Source organism: Ochotona curzoniae, unplaced genomic scaffold, assembly GCF_017591425.1.
Source record: "Ochotona curzoniae isolate NIBS_2020 unplaced genomic scaffold, NIBS_Ocur_1.0 scaffold_2587, whole genome shotgun sequence".
NCBI classification, from domain to species: Eukaryota; Metazoa; Chordata; class Mammalia; order Lagomorpha; family Ochotonidae; genus Ochotona; species Ochotona curzoniae.
Window position 1 is genome coordinate 29,536,881 of NW_024467096.1, and position 14,209 is coordinate 29,551,089.

Sequence of the window (14,209 nt, forward strand, 5' to 3'; positions counted from 1 at the left end):
GAACTTCAGACTTAATGGCCAGCATGTGTTGACAAGATAAACACCGCTGACAAACCAGTCATATAGCACAGCTGTCATGTTCCCAATTCAGGACACTGACTGAACGTAAAAATTGACTTGTAGACCTGTAGGTAATACATCACATCTTAGAAATGCCGATAAACCAGTTATTTAGCACAGCTGGTATCTTCCCAATCCAGGAAACTGATTGAACATAAAAACAAACTCGTAGAACTTTGGGTAATACATCTAAGAAACCTGCCTTAAGGATAATAATTTTCGCAGTAGAATTGCAGTGACAAATGGTAAAAGATGAGACAGAGGCACTATGATCTGACAAAGGAGGAAAAGCCTCTACTACCCTCAGAATTAACTAAGGAAGACACTAAGAAAATGGGGGACACAGAATTCAGAAAACTCATTATAAAGCTTCTAACCAACAATGAGAAGCATTTTATACAGAAGTTCAAGGAATTTAAGGAATATGTCACACAGGAAATGAATCAAATGAAAGCTGATATTTCAGAAGTTAAGAATACAGCAGAGCAAATTAAAACTAGAGAGTCTCAGAAGTAGAATGAATGAAGCAGAAGAAAGAATCTCAGAATTGGAAGATATTTCCTGTCATCAGGGGGAAACAAACAAAGAGCTGAAAGTAGAGCTAGGCCAAGCTAAAAAAAAAAGAGTAACCAAGAATTATAAGACACGTTTAAAAGACCTCACATAAGAGTTATGGGAGTTCCAAAGGCACAGAAAGAGAAGCTGGGATTAAAGGTGTATTCAGTGAAGTAATAAATGAAAACTTCCTAATCTGGAGAAAGAATTGGAAAACAATACACAGAGGAGTCACAGACTCCCAACAGAGTTGATCAAAAGCAAATTTCACGACAACTCATGATAACCAAGCCCTCTTCAGTTGAAAATAAGGAAAAAAAAATTTAAATGTGCACAAGAAAAAAAAATCAAGTGACATATAGAGGAACCCCAATCAAACTCACAGCTGATCTCTCAGAGGAAACACAACAGGTCAGAAGAGAATGGAGTGGCATATTCCAGATTCTAGAAGGGTAAAATTTTCAACCCAGAATGACATATCCTACAAAGCTCTCCTTTGTCTTTGAAAATAAAATTCTTCCACAGTAAAGAAAAACTCTTAGAATTCTCCTCTTCTAAACCTGCCCTACAAATGATTCTCAAAGAGAAAGGAATAGCAAATACCAAAACCAAAGGCAAATATGGAAAACATCCCACTAAAAGGCTAATAGAAGACTCCATCAAAGAACAACCTGTGGTTAAAATGAAAGGCCCAAACTGCCACCTATCAATGTTAACACTGAATGTAGGGCCCAGTGTGGTGGTCAGGCAGCTAAAGTCCTCACCTTGAATGCACCAGGATCCCATGTGGGGGCCGGTTCTAATCCCCGAAGCTCCACTTCCCATCCAGCTCCCTGCTTGGAGCCTGGGAAAGCAGTTGAGGACTGCACAAAGCCTTGGGACCCTGCACCTGCATGGGAGACCTGGAGGAAGTTCCTGGCTCCTGGCTTCGGATTGGCTAGGCTCAAGCCATTGCGGCTGCTTGAGGAGTGAACTTGGGGGATGGAAGATCTTCCTCTCTGTCTGCTCCTCTCTATATATCTGACTTTGCAATGAAAATAAATAAATCTTTTTTTTTTTAAAAAATGAATGTAAATGGATTAAACTCATAAATCAAATGCCATAGTTTGGAGGATTGAATCAAAAAACAAAACCCATATATTGGCTGCTTACAGGAGACACATATCACCAACAAAGATCAGAGGAAACTGAAAATGAAAGGATGGAAAATGATATTCCTAGTAAATTGTAATAAAAATGTGCAAGGGTAGCCATTCTTAGATTATATAGACATTGATGTGAAAATCATGAAGAGATAAAGGACACCATATAATGATCAAGGGATCCATTCAGCAAGAAGAGATCACTGTGATAAATGTACATGCACCAAATGCCAAGGCATCTAGCTAAGTCAAATATTAATGAACTTAAAAGGAGAAATAAACTCAAATACAATAATACTGGGGGACCTTAATATCCCATTAATATCAATGGACAGGTAAAAGAAAAAATCAGAAACTCAGCAAAAAAAACAACAGAACTCAACCAAACTCTACAGCAAATGGACTTAGTTGATATCTACTGAACCTTTGATCCTACAAACAGAGAATACACTTTTTTTTTCATGAGTTTATGGAACCTTCTCCAGAACTGACCATGTTATACTCCACAGAACAAGCCTCAGCAAATTAAAAGAAAAAAATCAAACACATGGAACTGAATGATATGTTACTAAATGAGCAATGGGTTACAAAGGAAATCAAAGGGGAAAGGAGAAATTTAAAAATTGCTTGAAACAAATGAAGGCATCAACACAACATATCAAAACTTATAGGACACAATCAAGGAAGTGTTAAGAAGAGAAGTCCATCTCAATCAATACTACGTTAAGAAACTAGAAAAGGACCAAGTAAATGAGCTAACCTTACTAGAAAAACAACAGCAAAAGATTACTAGGGAAAAAGAAATAACCAAAATCAAATAAGGGAGGAAATAAAGCAAATAGAGACAAAGAGAATGGTACATAAGATCAATGAATCAAAGAGCTGATTCTTTGAAAAAAATCAACAAAATAGACTCCCCACTATCCCAACCAATCAAGAAATGGAGGGAGAAGATATGTATCAATAGCATCAGGGACAAGAAAGGAAATATAACAACAGATACCTTGGACATACAAAGAATTATTAGGAACTATTACAAGCAACTACATGTGAACAAATCAGAAAACCTAGAAGAAATGGACAGATTTTTGGACACAAACAATCCATCAAAATTGAATCAAGAAGCAGTTAACAATCTAAATAGACCTATAACATAAACTGAGATTGAATCAGTAATTAAAGCCCTCCCAACCAAGAAAAGTCCTGGACCAGATGGCTTCACTACTGAATTCTACCAAACATTAAAAAACAAAACAAAACAAAACAAAAAAGCAAAAAACAAACAAAAAAAACCCACAAAAACTTATCCCAATCCTCCACAAACATATCCAAACAACAGAGAGGCAATCGTTCCAAACTCTTTTTTATGAAGCCAATATCACCTTAATACCAAAGCCAGATAGAAAAACAACAGAAAAAGAGAACTACAGACCAATATCCTTGATGAACATAGATGCAAAGGTCCTCAATAAAATAGTAGCCAACAGGATCCAACAACACATTAGGCAGATCATTCACCCGAACCAGGTGAGATTCATCCCAGGCATGCAGGGATGGTTCAACATTCACAAATCAGTAAATGTGATACATCACATCAACAAAATAAAAAACAAAAACTATACAATCCTGTCAATTAATACAGAGAAGGCATTTGATAAAATCCAACACCACTCCATGCTGAAAATGCTAAGCAAGATAGGCATAGAAGGAACATTCTACAACACAATCGAAGCAATTTACGGAAAACTCAAAACCAGCATCATACTAAATGAGGAAAGATTGGAAGCCTTCCTACTAAAATCTGGAACTAGACAGGGAGGTCCACTGACACCACCGCTCTTCAATACAGTATTAAAAGACCTTGCCAGAGCTATTAGGCAAGAAAAAGAAATTAAAGGAATGCAAATTGGAAACAAGGAATTGAAATTGTCTCTATTTGTAGATGACATGATTCTCTACATAGGAGAACCAAAAGACTCAGTCAAGAGATTATTGGAACTCATAAGAGATTTTGGCAGAGTAGCAGGATACAAAATTAATGAGCACAAATTGATGGCACTAAAGTACACAAATAATTCCACAGCTGAGAAAGAAATTGTAAGTACAATCCCCTTTATAATGGTGGAGAGGTATCTTAAATACCTAGGAATTAAGCTAACTAACTATGTGGAAGACCTCTATGATGAAAACTAACAAACATTGAAACAGGAAATAGAGGAAGACATTGAAAAATGGAGGAACTTGGGCCCGGCGCGGTGGCGCAAGTGGTTAAAGGTCCTCGCCTTGCACGCCCGGGATCCCATATGGGCGCCGGTTCTAATCCCGGCAGCCCCGCTTCCCTTCCAGCTCCCTGCCTGTGGCCCGGGAAAGCAGTTGAGGACGGCCCAAAGCTTTGGGAACCTGCACCCGCGTGGGAGACCCGGAAGAGGCTCCTGGCTTCGGATCGGCATAGTATCGGCCCGTTGTGCTCACTTGGGGAGTGAATCATTGGACGGAAGATCTTCCTCTCTGTCTCTCCTTCTCCTCTCTGTATATCTGCCTTTCCAATGAAAAAATAATAAAAATAAATCTTAAAAAAAAAAAAAAAAAAAAAAAAGAAAAATGGAGGAACTTACCATGTTCCTGGATTAGCAGGATCCGCATCATCAAAATGACCATATAATCAAAAGTAATATACAGATTCAATACAATCCCAATCAAAATTCCAACAACATTCTTCTCAGAAATAGAAAAGATACAAATGTTCATCTGGAATCACAAGAGATCACGAATAGCCAAAGCTATCCTGAAGAATAAAAATCAAGCTGGAGGAATCACAATTCCAGACCTCAAGATTTACTACAGAGCAGTAGTCATCAAAACAGTCTGGTAATGGTACAGAAACAGAGAAGATCAATGGAACAGAATAGAAACACCAGAAGGGAGCCCACACATGTATAGCCAACTAGTCTTTGACAAGAAAACTGAAAACAACCCATGCAAAATGCCTGGTGTCTTCAACAAATGCTGTTGGGACAACTGGATAGCAGCTTGCAGAATTAAGAAGCAAGACTCACACTTCACCTGTCACATCATACGAAAATTAGCTCTAAATGGATCAAGGACCTAAATCTACATTCAGAATCCATCAAACTATTAAAGAAAAGCATGGGAAGCACTCTCCAAGAAATAGGAACGGGGAAAGAATTCTCAGAAAAGATGCCAGAAGCAAAGGCAATCAAAGCCAAAATGAACAAATGGGGCTACATCAAACTAAAAAGGCTTCTGTACAGCAAAGAAACAATTAAAGTGAAGAAGCAACGGACAGAATGGAACTACACTACACAAGTGATAGGGGACTAATATCCTGGATTTACAAAGAGCTTCAGAAACTCAGAGACAGTAAAAGAAACAACCCTGTGGAAAAATTGGCTAAGGAAATGAACATTTTTCAAAAGAACAGATTCAAATAACTAACAGACATATGAAAAGATGCTCAGGCTCCCTAGCCGTCAGGGAGATAAAAATGAAAACCATGTTGAGGTACTACCTAACACCAGCGAGACTGGCCTACATTCAGAACTCAACTAACAACACGTGCTAGAGTGGATGTGAGGAGAAAGGCACCCTCCTTCACTGCTGGTGGGAGTGTAGGCTAGTACAACCACTGTGGAAATCAGTATGGAGAGTGCTTGGAGAATTGCAAATAAACCTGCCATATGACCCTGCTATCCCGCTCCTAGGAATATATCCAAAGGAAATGAAAACTGCATATGAGAAGTGGATGTGTAATCCTATATTTACAGCAGCACACTCTGCAATAGCAAAGATACGGTAACAATCTAAATTCCTGTCCAATGGAGAATAGTTAAGAAACTATGGTACATCCACTCCATGGAATATTACTCAGCCATTAAAAAGAATTAAAATATACCATTTGCAACTAGATGGTCCCAACTAGAGACCATTATGCTCAGTGAAACAAGTCAATCCCAAAAGGACAAATACCATATATTCTTTCTAATATAAGGAAGCCATCATGCAAACTGTAATTTCATACTGCTTTTACTGTATCCCATGTGTTTAATGTTTTTAATTTCATCTCATTGCTTCCAAATATTTTCTTTTCTCTTGTCGAACTCAATGCTGTTTTGTCGATTGCACAGTGGCAGCATTTTACCCAAGAGGCTTTGCTGGTTTTTTTTTTTTTTTGTCACCCCTGTGTTGGTTATTCAGTGGTGCATTTTTTTTGACTCCATGGTGCTTTGCTGTATTTATTTCTTCTTTTTGTTTTAACTTCATACCTGTTGCTGATTTTATTTTGTGGTTCCTCATTTTAGGGAATGTATAATGATGGAGTCATACAGACTACCATATCCAGATGCGAAGATACACTGCAATATGCATCCCTACTTCCAAATAAAAGATGGACTCCCAATATCATTGTTGGACATATCTAGACAATGGAATGCTGTACTGTCTGATATTGTCTGTACCAGCAACGTCAGGGCACACTTAAATAACTGACTGATGGAATTATAACTTCTTATGAAGGACTATTCTATTCTAACAATATGGGGAAAGTCATTCGGGGACGTGGGAACTTGGGAAGGGGGTATCCCAGACTCTATGGAATTGTACCATAAAATTCAAAATCCTAAATAAAAATTTTTTAAAAAATCAAGAGTGGAAATGAGCAGATGACATCACAGGATCATTGTCAATCACTCACCCAGAGCAGAGACTGGTGAAATGTGGTCTCCTGTATAAGCCTGAAGTGCACTTACTGTGCTGGCCAGCTACCTCGGGCCTCCCCACACCCGGGACACTTCTCCTGCAAGAATAGATACAAAGCAGTCATCCTTGAAAAATTAATCAGCCTTCATTTGACTTTAATAGATTAATACCCATTTTATCTGAGTTATTTTGGCTTCTGCTTATAGTGTTCTTGCATGTAAATACACTACTACATTACCAACCGCGTGTTAAAAAAAAAAACCAAACTGGGCCCCCACACTTGCCACTGAAAGGTTAAGTGATAAGAATTGGTCTGGGCCCAATGTGATGACTCAACGGCTAAACCCTCACTATCAAAGTAGCAGGATCCCACATCCAACTGTTCCACATCCCATCTCGTTCCCTGTTTATGGCCTGGAAAAGCAGCAGAAGGTGACCCAAAGTCTTGGGACTCTGAACCTGCATGGGAGACCCGAAGACGGGGAGTGAACCAGCAGATGGAATATCTTTCTCTGTCTTTCCTTCTTTACAAAAATATGATCTGCCTTTGAACAACAACAACAACAAAAGGTCCATACTGGCACCATAAGCTCATTTATGTCCCTGGATGACTTTCCAGCCTTCAACCCATGGTCACAACAGAGCTCAGCTGTTTTCTCTGGGTTGTTGATGGTGATGTCATTTGTAATCAAATCAACACCAGAAAGTTTAGACACATGGGCTTTGCTTCCTCTGGAGCACTGCAATGTTCTTGGAAAGAATTAGATTACACGGACATGATTTGTTTTTCCATGGAGTTACCATTAATTTCCTCCCTTTGCTTTATTTTGCCTTGCAAATTAGCATAATGGTAGTGTCTATTTTCACACACCCCTCCCACACAGTGAGACCAGGCTGCATTGCAAATTCTGCACACACATTCACCTCTATGTCACCACAGTGGGAAGCAGCAATAAAAGCTCCCGGATGGGAATGATAGATTAGCTTGGACTACCAGGCATCCAGAGACTGACTTTTAAGAATATGTATCAACAAACAGGAAAAAAAAAAAACCTGGGAAGGGACTCCTAAGGGCAACAGTTACAGCACTGTAAGAATGGAAATTGTTCTAATGTCAGATGTGCCAACTCGGGAGCTAGTGTGGTCTCATCTCCAGAAATGTTCCCATGTGGCGAGGCCGGCTGCTGACAAGCTTACAAAAAGGGGTCCCTCTCCCAAGGGACTTCTGACCTTCAGACTGTTTACTATCTATCTTCTTTACACACACGTGCACACACACTCTCTCTCTCCCAGATTTATCTATAGAAAAGCAGAAAGAGTGAGAGAGAGCATGCATGCACACGCTTCCATCTACTGGCTCACTCTCCAGGTGGCAGCAACAGCTAGCAGTGAGCCAGGCTGAAGCCAGGAGCCTGAAACTCGATCCAGGTCTCCCACCTGAGTGGTGGGCTGCCTTCCTGGGCATACTAGCAGAGAGCTGGGCATTGAACAAATCCACCTGTATAGAATGCTATCATTGTAACATCTGGATTAACCTGCAGCCCCACAATACCAGCCATCAATCACTTTAGCTCTTTCTCAAAGGAAAAAACAACTTTCTTCCCCTCTAAGTTACACACTGTTTGACTTAACACTTCTGAAACCACACACACATGGGTTCTCCAGTGGGCACATTTTTTTTTTCTGACACTATCCACATGAACAGATCGCCACTCCTCTACAGGCTGATCCCACAGGGTCCCTGGTGATAGCCCCTCACTTCAGGGCCAGCTGCACCTACAGAGGTGAGATCCATGCTCCTGACTGAGCAACCAGCTATGGAATTAGGGGTTCCCGATTGATTTAGCTACTGTGCAACTCCAGGAAGCACTTTACCCACATGCCAATTGCTTCAATAACAGAGTGCAGCCACCAGCCAGAGGCAGAAGTGCATAGGGCAGGGTCTAGGGGAGAAGCACAGAGCATCCCTGCCTTAGAGTAAGCTGTCCTCCTGGTACCTCCATGTATGTGTCAGGGGCCTCCACGTCCTCCAAATCCTACCTTTTGGAGTTTTTTTTATGGCGGTTCATTGTGTAGGTATGGCTGACAACATCACCAGCTGCTGGTGATCAAGTTATCTCTATAGGTCAGCAGGTGCGACTGAGAATTCCGACCCTGTGGTCCCATGGGTGGCTCCAATGGCAACCAGACCTCAGGCAGGGGCTGTCCAGAAGTCAGCAAGAGTCACCTCACCAGAACAAAAGCTGCTCCTGTGACCTAAGGACCAGCCAGTGATTTTGGAACACTCGGTCAGAGCAGGGGGTCAAGCCAACCACTAGAACAGAAAATCTTCCTGGTTCTTCTGCCAGGGCCTGGGAACTCTGCCAGGAACCAGGGGCCCAGGCCAACACAGCCTCCCGATGGGCCTCCATGAGCCAGAAAGCTGTCAGCAGAATTCTGTGCTCCACAGCTACACTGGCACAGACCCCACCCTCAGGCTTCTGCCCAGGCCTCTCACAACAACTCGTCCACCTGGGAATGTTCAGCTAGACGCCACTCTGCTCAGTGGTTTATGCTCTCTAAAGCCATAGCTAGTGGCACAGCTGATGAAGTGATCTAGACCAACCAACCAAAGAAGAACCTTGGTTTTACCACCATATAGTATCGAGTGTCCCCCACTCTACCCTCCTATCATCCTACCATCCCAGGCCAAGTTTTCCTGGAAGTCTTTGACAACTGTTCCCCAGACCTGGGCTGGCTTGCCTGTTCTGTTTTCATCCTGTTGGGATTGAGACAACATAACACATACATCTTCTGAGCCTGATTTTTTTTTTTTTAAGCATAAGCCTAATGGTCTGGTCAGCATTGACACAGTGGGTTAACCTTCCTCCTGCCAAACCCGCATCCCGGATGATCACTGACTCAGTTCCTGCCTGCTCCACATCGTACCCAGCTGCTTGCTAATGCACCTTTGAAAGCAAAAGATAGCCCAAGTGCTTCACCTCTACCAACCATGTGGGCGGCCAGGATGGAGTTCCTGGCACTTACTTCTGGTCTGGCCCAGCCCTGGCCATTTTGGCCATTTTGGAAATGAACCCATGGGTGGAAGAATTCCTCTGTCCCTGGGTTTCTAACTCAGGTAAAGATTTAATATTTTTCAAGGATAGGTGGAATCCTCAAGTCAAACAACTACCAAAATATGCATGAGCTTTTTAGTTTACATTTTATGAAGACTGCCTGACATGTACCTAAACAACATTAAGACGTTCAGATGTTAAAACTGAGCAATAGGGATTGATGCTGTGGCACAATGGCTAAAGCTACCATCTTCAGTGCTGGCATCCCCTCTGGGTGCCAATTTAAGTCCAAGCTGCTTCACTTCCAATCCAGCTCCCTGCTTGTGGTCTTGGGAAAGCAGTCGAGGATGGCCTTTTGCCCACATGGAAGACCTGGAAGAAGCTCTCGGCTCCTGGCTTTAGTCTGATCCAGCCTGGGCCACTACAGCCATTTAGAAAGCAAATCAGCAGATAAAAAAAAAAAAAAAAAACTCCTTTTATATTGCTCTGTAGCTCTGCTTTTCAAATAAATAAAATATTTTTTAAAAGACCCTGAGTAATAATGGCCTTCCCCACCCCCCCCCTAGTTTTAGGTAAGAAGAAACTGCCAAATGATTTTTTTTTTAAGTATTTTTAGTGCACAAAGTAAAATAAACATGTCACCACTAGTGAGATGAAGAAGCATCTTGTGATTATAAACTGAAAGTATGTCATTGCAAAAATGAAAGAAAGCAAGAAAGGAAGGAAAGAGAGAGAAAGAAGGAAAGAAAAAGAGGCAGGCTAGCGGTTGCAGAGTAACAGTATGTTCTTCAAAGCAGATGGAAGATCTTCCTCCCTCTTTCCCTCTCTGTATATCTGACTCTCCAATAAAAATACATACATCGTCAAAAAAAAAAAAAACCCACCTAAGATGCTGGACAGAAAAACAAAAGAGAAAACCTCTGTAGCCTTAAAGCAAGGCAAGAAGTTTTAACCTAAAATAAAAGCACCAAAGGTGAAGGGGGAAAGTGATAAACAAGGCTCCTTAGAAGTTTTTCTGTTTATAAGAAAATGGCAAGACAAGAGACTCATGGTCAAAGGCATTCAAAAAGGTGACCCACATCATTAGTCACGAGAACAAAGGTCATTAAATCCATAACAACATATAACTTCACATCCACCACGAGGGCTAAAATCTAAAAAGTCATTAAAAGCTGGTGCAGGAAAAGAAGTTGCAAGTGGTACTCCTCTACAGTGCCGTTGGCTGTGTAAAACTGTGCCTCCCCAGCAAAACAGTATGGCACTGAAACACACACCTACTCCATAATTCAGTATCTCCACCCCTGGGTGCTTACCCAGGAGAACACTGACCCACAAAAACCCTCTATGAATTAGGCAAATAAATATCTATATTACAATGTATTTATTTTTTTTATTGGAAAGGCAGATCAGATTTACAAAGAGAAGGAGAGACAGAGAGAAAGATCTTCCACCACCTGGCTCACTGCCCAAATGTCCACGGCAGCTGGAATTGAGCCGATTCAAAGGCAAGCGCCAGGAGCCAGGAGTTTCCTTGGGGTCTCCCACCCGGGCATATGCCCTCAAGGCTTTGGGCCAGCCTCTGCTGTTTTCACCCAGGTGAAGGCAGGGAGCTGGATGAGAAGTGGAACAGCTGGGACACAAACTGGTACCCATATGTGATGTCGATGCTGCAAGGTGGAGAATTAGCTGGGCCCAGGCAAACAGATTTTTTAGAAACCAATATAAAAGGGGCTGTAGAGATGATGGCTCAACTGACTAATCCTTTACTTTCAAGCACTGGCATCCCATATGGGTGCCAGCTCATGTTCCAGATGCCCCATTTCCCATCTAGCTCCCTGCTTATGGCTTGGGAAAGCAGTGAAGGATGGTCCAAAGCCATGAGAGCCTATGCCCATATAGGAGACCCAGAAGAAGCTCCTTGCTCCTGGTTGCGGCCAGGAGGATGAACCAGAGGATGGAAGGTCTCTCTTTGTCCTTCCTTCTCTGTAAATCTGTCTTTCCAATAACAATATATCTTAGAAAAAGAAATGACACCAAGACACACACATACACACACCATAAAATCTGTAACTTGGATTGCATGTCTCTGATATGAACTTATATTCCAAATATATACCTCAAGAGTCTTGAAACACAGTAAGGTGACTACATATGGCTCAACTTAAAAATGGGCACAATATCTAACTAAATATTTCACCAAAGATCACGAATGACTAATAAGAAAATGGAAATGTCATTAGACACAGAGAAATGCAAATTAATATCGCAATGAGAAAGAACAATTGGGGCTGGTGCTGTGGAGTAGCGCACTAAGCTGCTATCTGCAATGCTGGTACCCCATATGGGCACTGGTTCATATCCTAGTTGCTCCTCTTTCTTCCTTTTTTTCCTTTCTTCCTTTCTTTTTAAGCAATTTATTTTATTTTACCTAAAAGCCAGAGAGAGTGAGGGAGACAGATATACTCCATCTGCTAGTTCACTCCCACATAGCCTTAATGTCAAGAACTGGGTGAAGATCTTTTGATATCTCATGTGGGTGCAGGGGCCCCAGATGTTGGGCTTTCCCAGGTCATAAGCAGGGAATTGGATGGAAAGTAGAGCAGCCTGGACTCAAATCAGTAACAATATGGGATGCCAACACCCCCAGCAAAGTTATTAGCAGGCTAAACCACTGCAGTGCCACCCCCCATAAACACATTTTAAAAAGCCAAAAAACTACAACTGACAATATCAAATGCATCTAGAATGTGGAGAAATCCAAGCCCTTCTACACTGCTGGTGGGACTCAGGCTGTCCAGCTACTTCTCCCAATCTGATAGTTTCTCGAAAAGCAGAACATAAACTTAACATATGGACACTCTGGACAACTAATACAAGAGAAAGAAAACTTATGTCAACACAAACACTTGTTCCTAGCAAATTCCAAAACAACACAGCAACATTGTTTATAACAGCCAAACAATTTAAAGGTCCATCACCCAGTGAATGGCTGAGTCCATTCACGCCCGCAAACCTGGAAGGCAGGGAGCCAGTCTCTGTCCTGCTCGCACCCCCGTGTCACCGGATGTTAGTTTCCTGGGACCACTCCAGAGCGTAAGGAATCAGCACTTATAGGACTCTCTCAGATCAAACAGAACACGTCTGACACTTCTGATCTCATTTCTGGCTTGAATTTCAATTTACTTTGGTGCCCACCACCTTCTCAGCCTAAGTCCCCTCAGCCTCCAGACCCTGACAAGCAGCAGAAGCAAAGGCAAGTAAAAATCTGCATTGTTGACTGAAAATCAAACCAAAGAACCCTTTTTAAAACAAACAAATGGAGGTTGCCGTGGTGGCACAGCAAGCTAATCCTCTGCATGTGGCATCGGCATCCCAAGCTGGAGCAAGTCTTGGCTGCTTCACTTCTGACACAGCTCCCTGTGGAAGATGGCTCAACTTCTTGGTCCCTGCACCCACATGGGAGACCTGGAGGAAGATCCTGACTCCCAGCTTTGGACCAGCCCAGTTGTGGCTGTCGTGGTCATCTAGGGAATAAACCAGTGGATGAAAGATCTTCCTCTCTTTCTCCTTCTCTCTGTAACGCTGCATTTCAAGTAAAAATAAAATAATATAAAAACAATAATAAAATGACAAAGTAGTTTCAGTCCTTCACATGAAAATATCGGTTACAACTGTCAGTTAAAAACAAAGCAAAACAAAAACTTCATCTGTGATTTCCACGGTCAGGGCAAGTCCGGTAGAGTGCATTCATGGAGCCTGGGACAGGTCTTGAACTCGTCTTTCCCAGCCTTCCTTGAGGGGGGCCTGCTTACTGGGTTCTCACAACAGTCCCTGGGCCCACTCACTCCCTGCTGGGCAAAGGCCGCCCTGGGCTGGGACACCTGAACCTGACTCCACTGTCACCGTGGTATCCTCCTCTGCATCAGGGTGGGGTTCACGTCCCCATGAAGGCCATGCAGGGAGCTCCATCCCCTTTCCACGGCAGCATGCTCATCCTCAAACAACAAAGCCAAAGGCCCGGGCTCAGTTCTCAATCATTCCAAAGCTGTCGCTGTGACTCCTGGTGTTGGTCACAGCACAGGCTTCCGCAGGGGTACATGGCGGCCACCAGTGCTGGGCAGCCTGTAGAGTTGAAATCAAAGTGGAATAAACATGGCTCATTATTAACTGCAATACTTTTCACTTTTGTAACTTCTGCTTTGCTTGCTTGGCTATGAAAACGTGTGAGCTTGCAGGTGTAATGACCTCTGTGACCTTAAGCGCCTATGGCCTTCAATCCCGAGCCTAATTAACCCACAGATGACTCAAAGATTGGAGTCAGGTTGTCACAGGTGGCACCAAGGTTGGAGCCCGGACCGGAGAAGGACCAGGCAGGGGCTGCCCAGCTGAGACAAGCAGGGAATCTGCAGTCTTTCCTCCCTCACCCTACGAGCTATTGTGAACTGCCCCTATATATACCCTGTGAATGTGCCTTTGGGTGTCAGTCCCAGCCAGGTGGTCAGTTACCTTGCCTCTCATTCTAACAAAGCTTTGTCGTGACTGTCACTGGTGAGTGCAACATTCTGTTTTAGCAAGCCTGCTTGTCCTAACACCAGGTGGTGGAGCTGAAGGAGGCAGTGGAAGTCAAGGAGGCAGGCTCCAGGCTGGTGATTCCCTCATCTCAGGCAGGTACTGTGAAAG

At 42.6% G+C, this 14,209-nt stretch overlaps 1 protein-coding gene across 3 annotated transcripts in view; it reads right to left on the reverse strand.

Moving 5' to 3' along the window:
• Positions 1 to 14,209, reverse strand: part of GPR160 (G protein-coupled receptor 160) — a 42,234-nt gene that overhangs the window by 22,632 nt on the left and 5,393 nt on the right. For 2 of the 3 annotated variants that reach the window (XM_041002773.1, XM_041002770.1), the window contains exon 2: positions 6,469 to 6,570. The gene's annotated coding sequence lies outside the window, so the exon portion shown is untranslated. The remainder of the gene's footprint in view (positions 1 to 6,468; positions 6,571 to 14,209) is intronic. The other variant, XM_041002771.1, reaches the window with a different exon arrangement.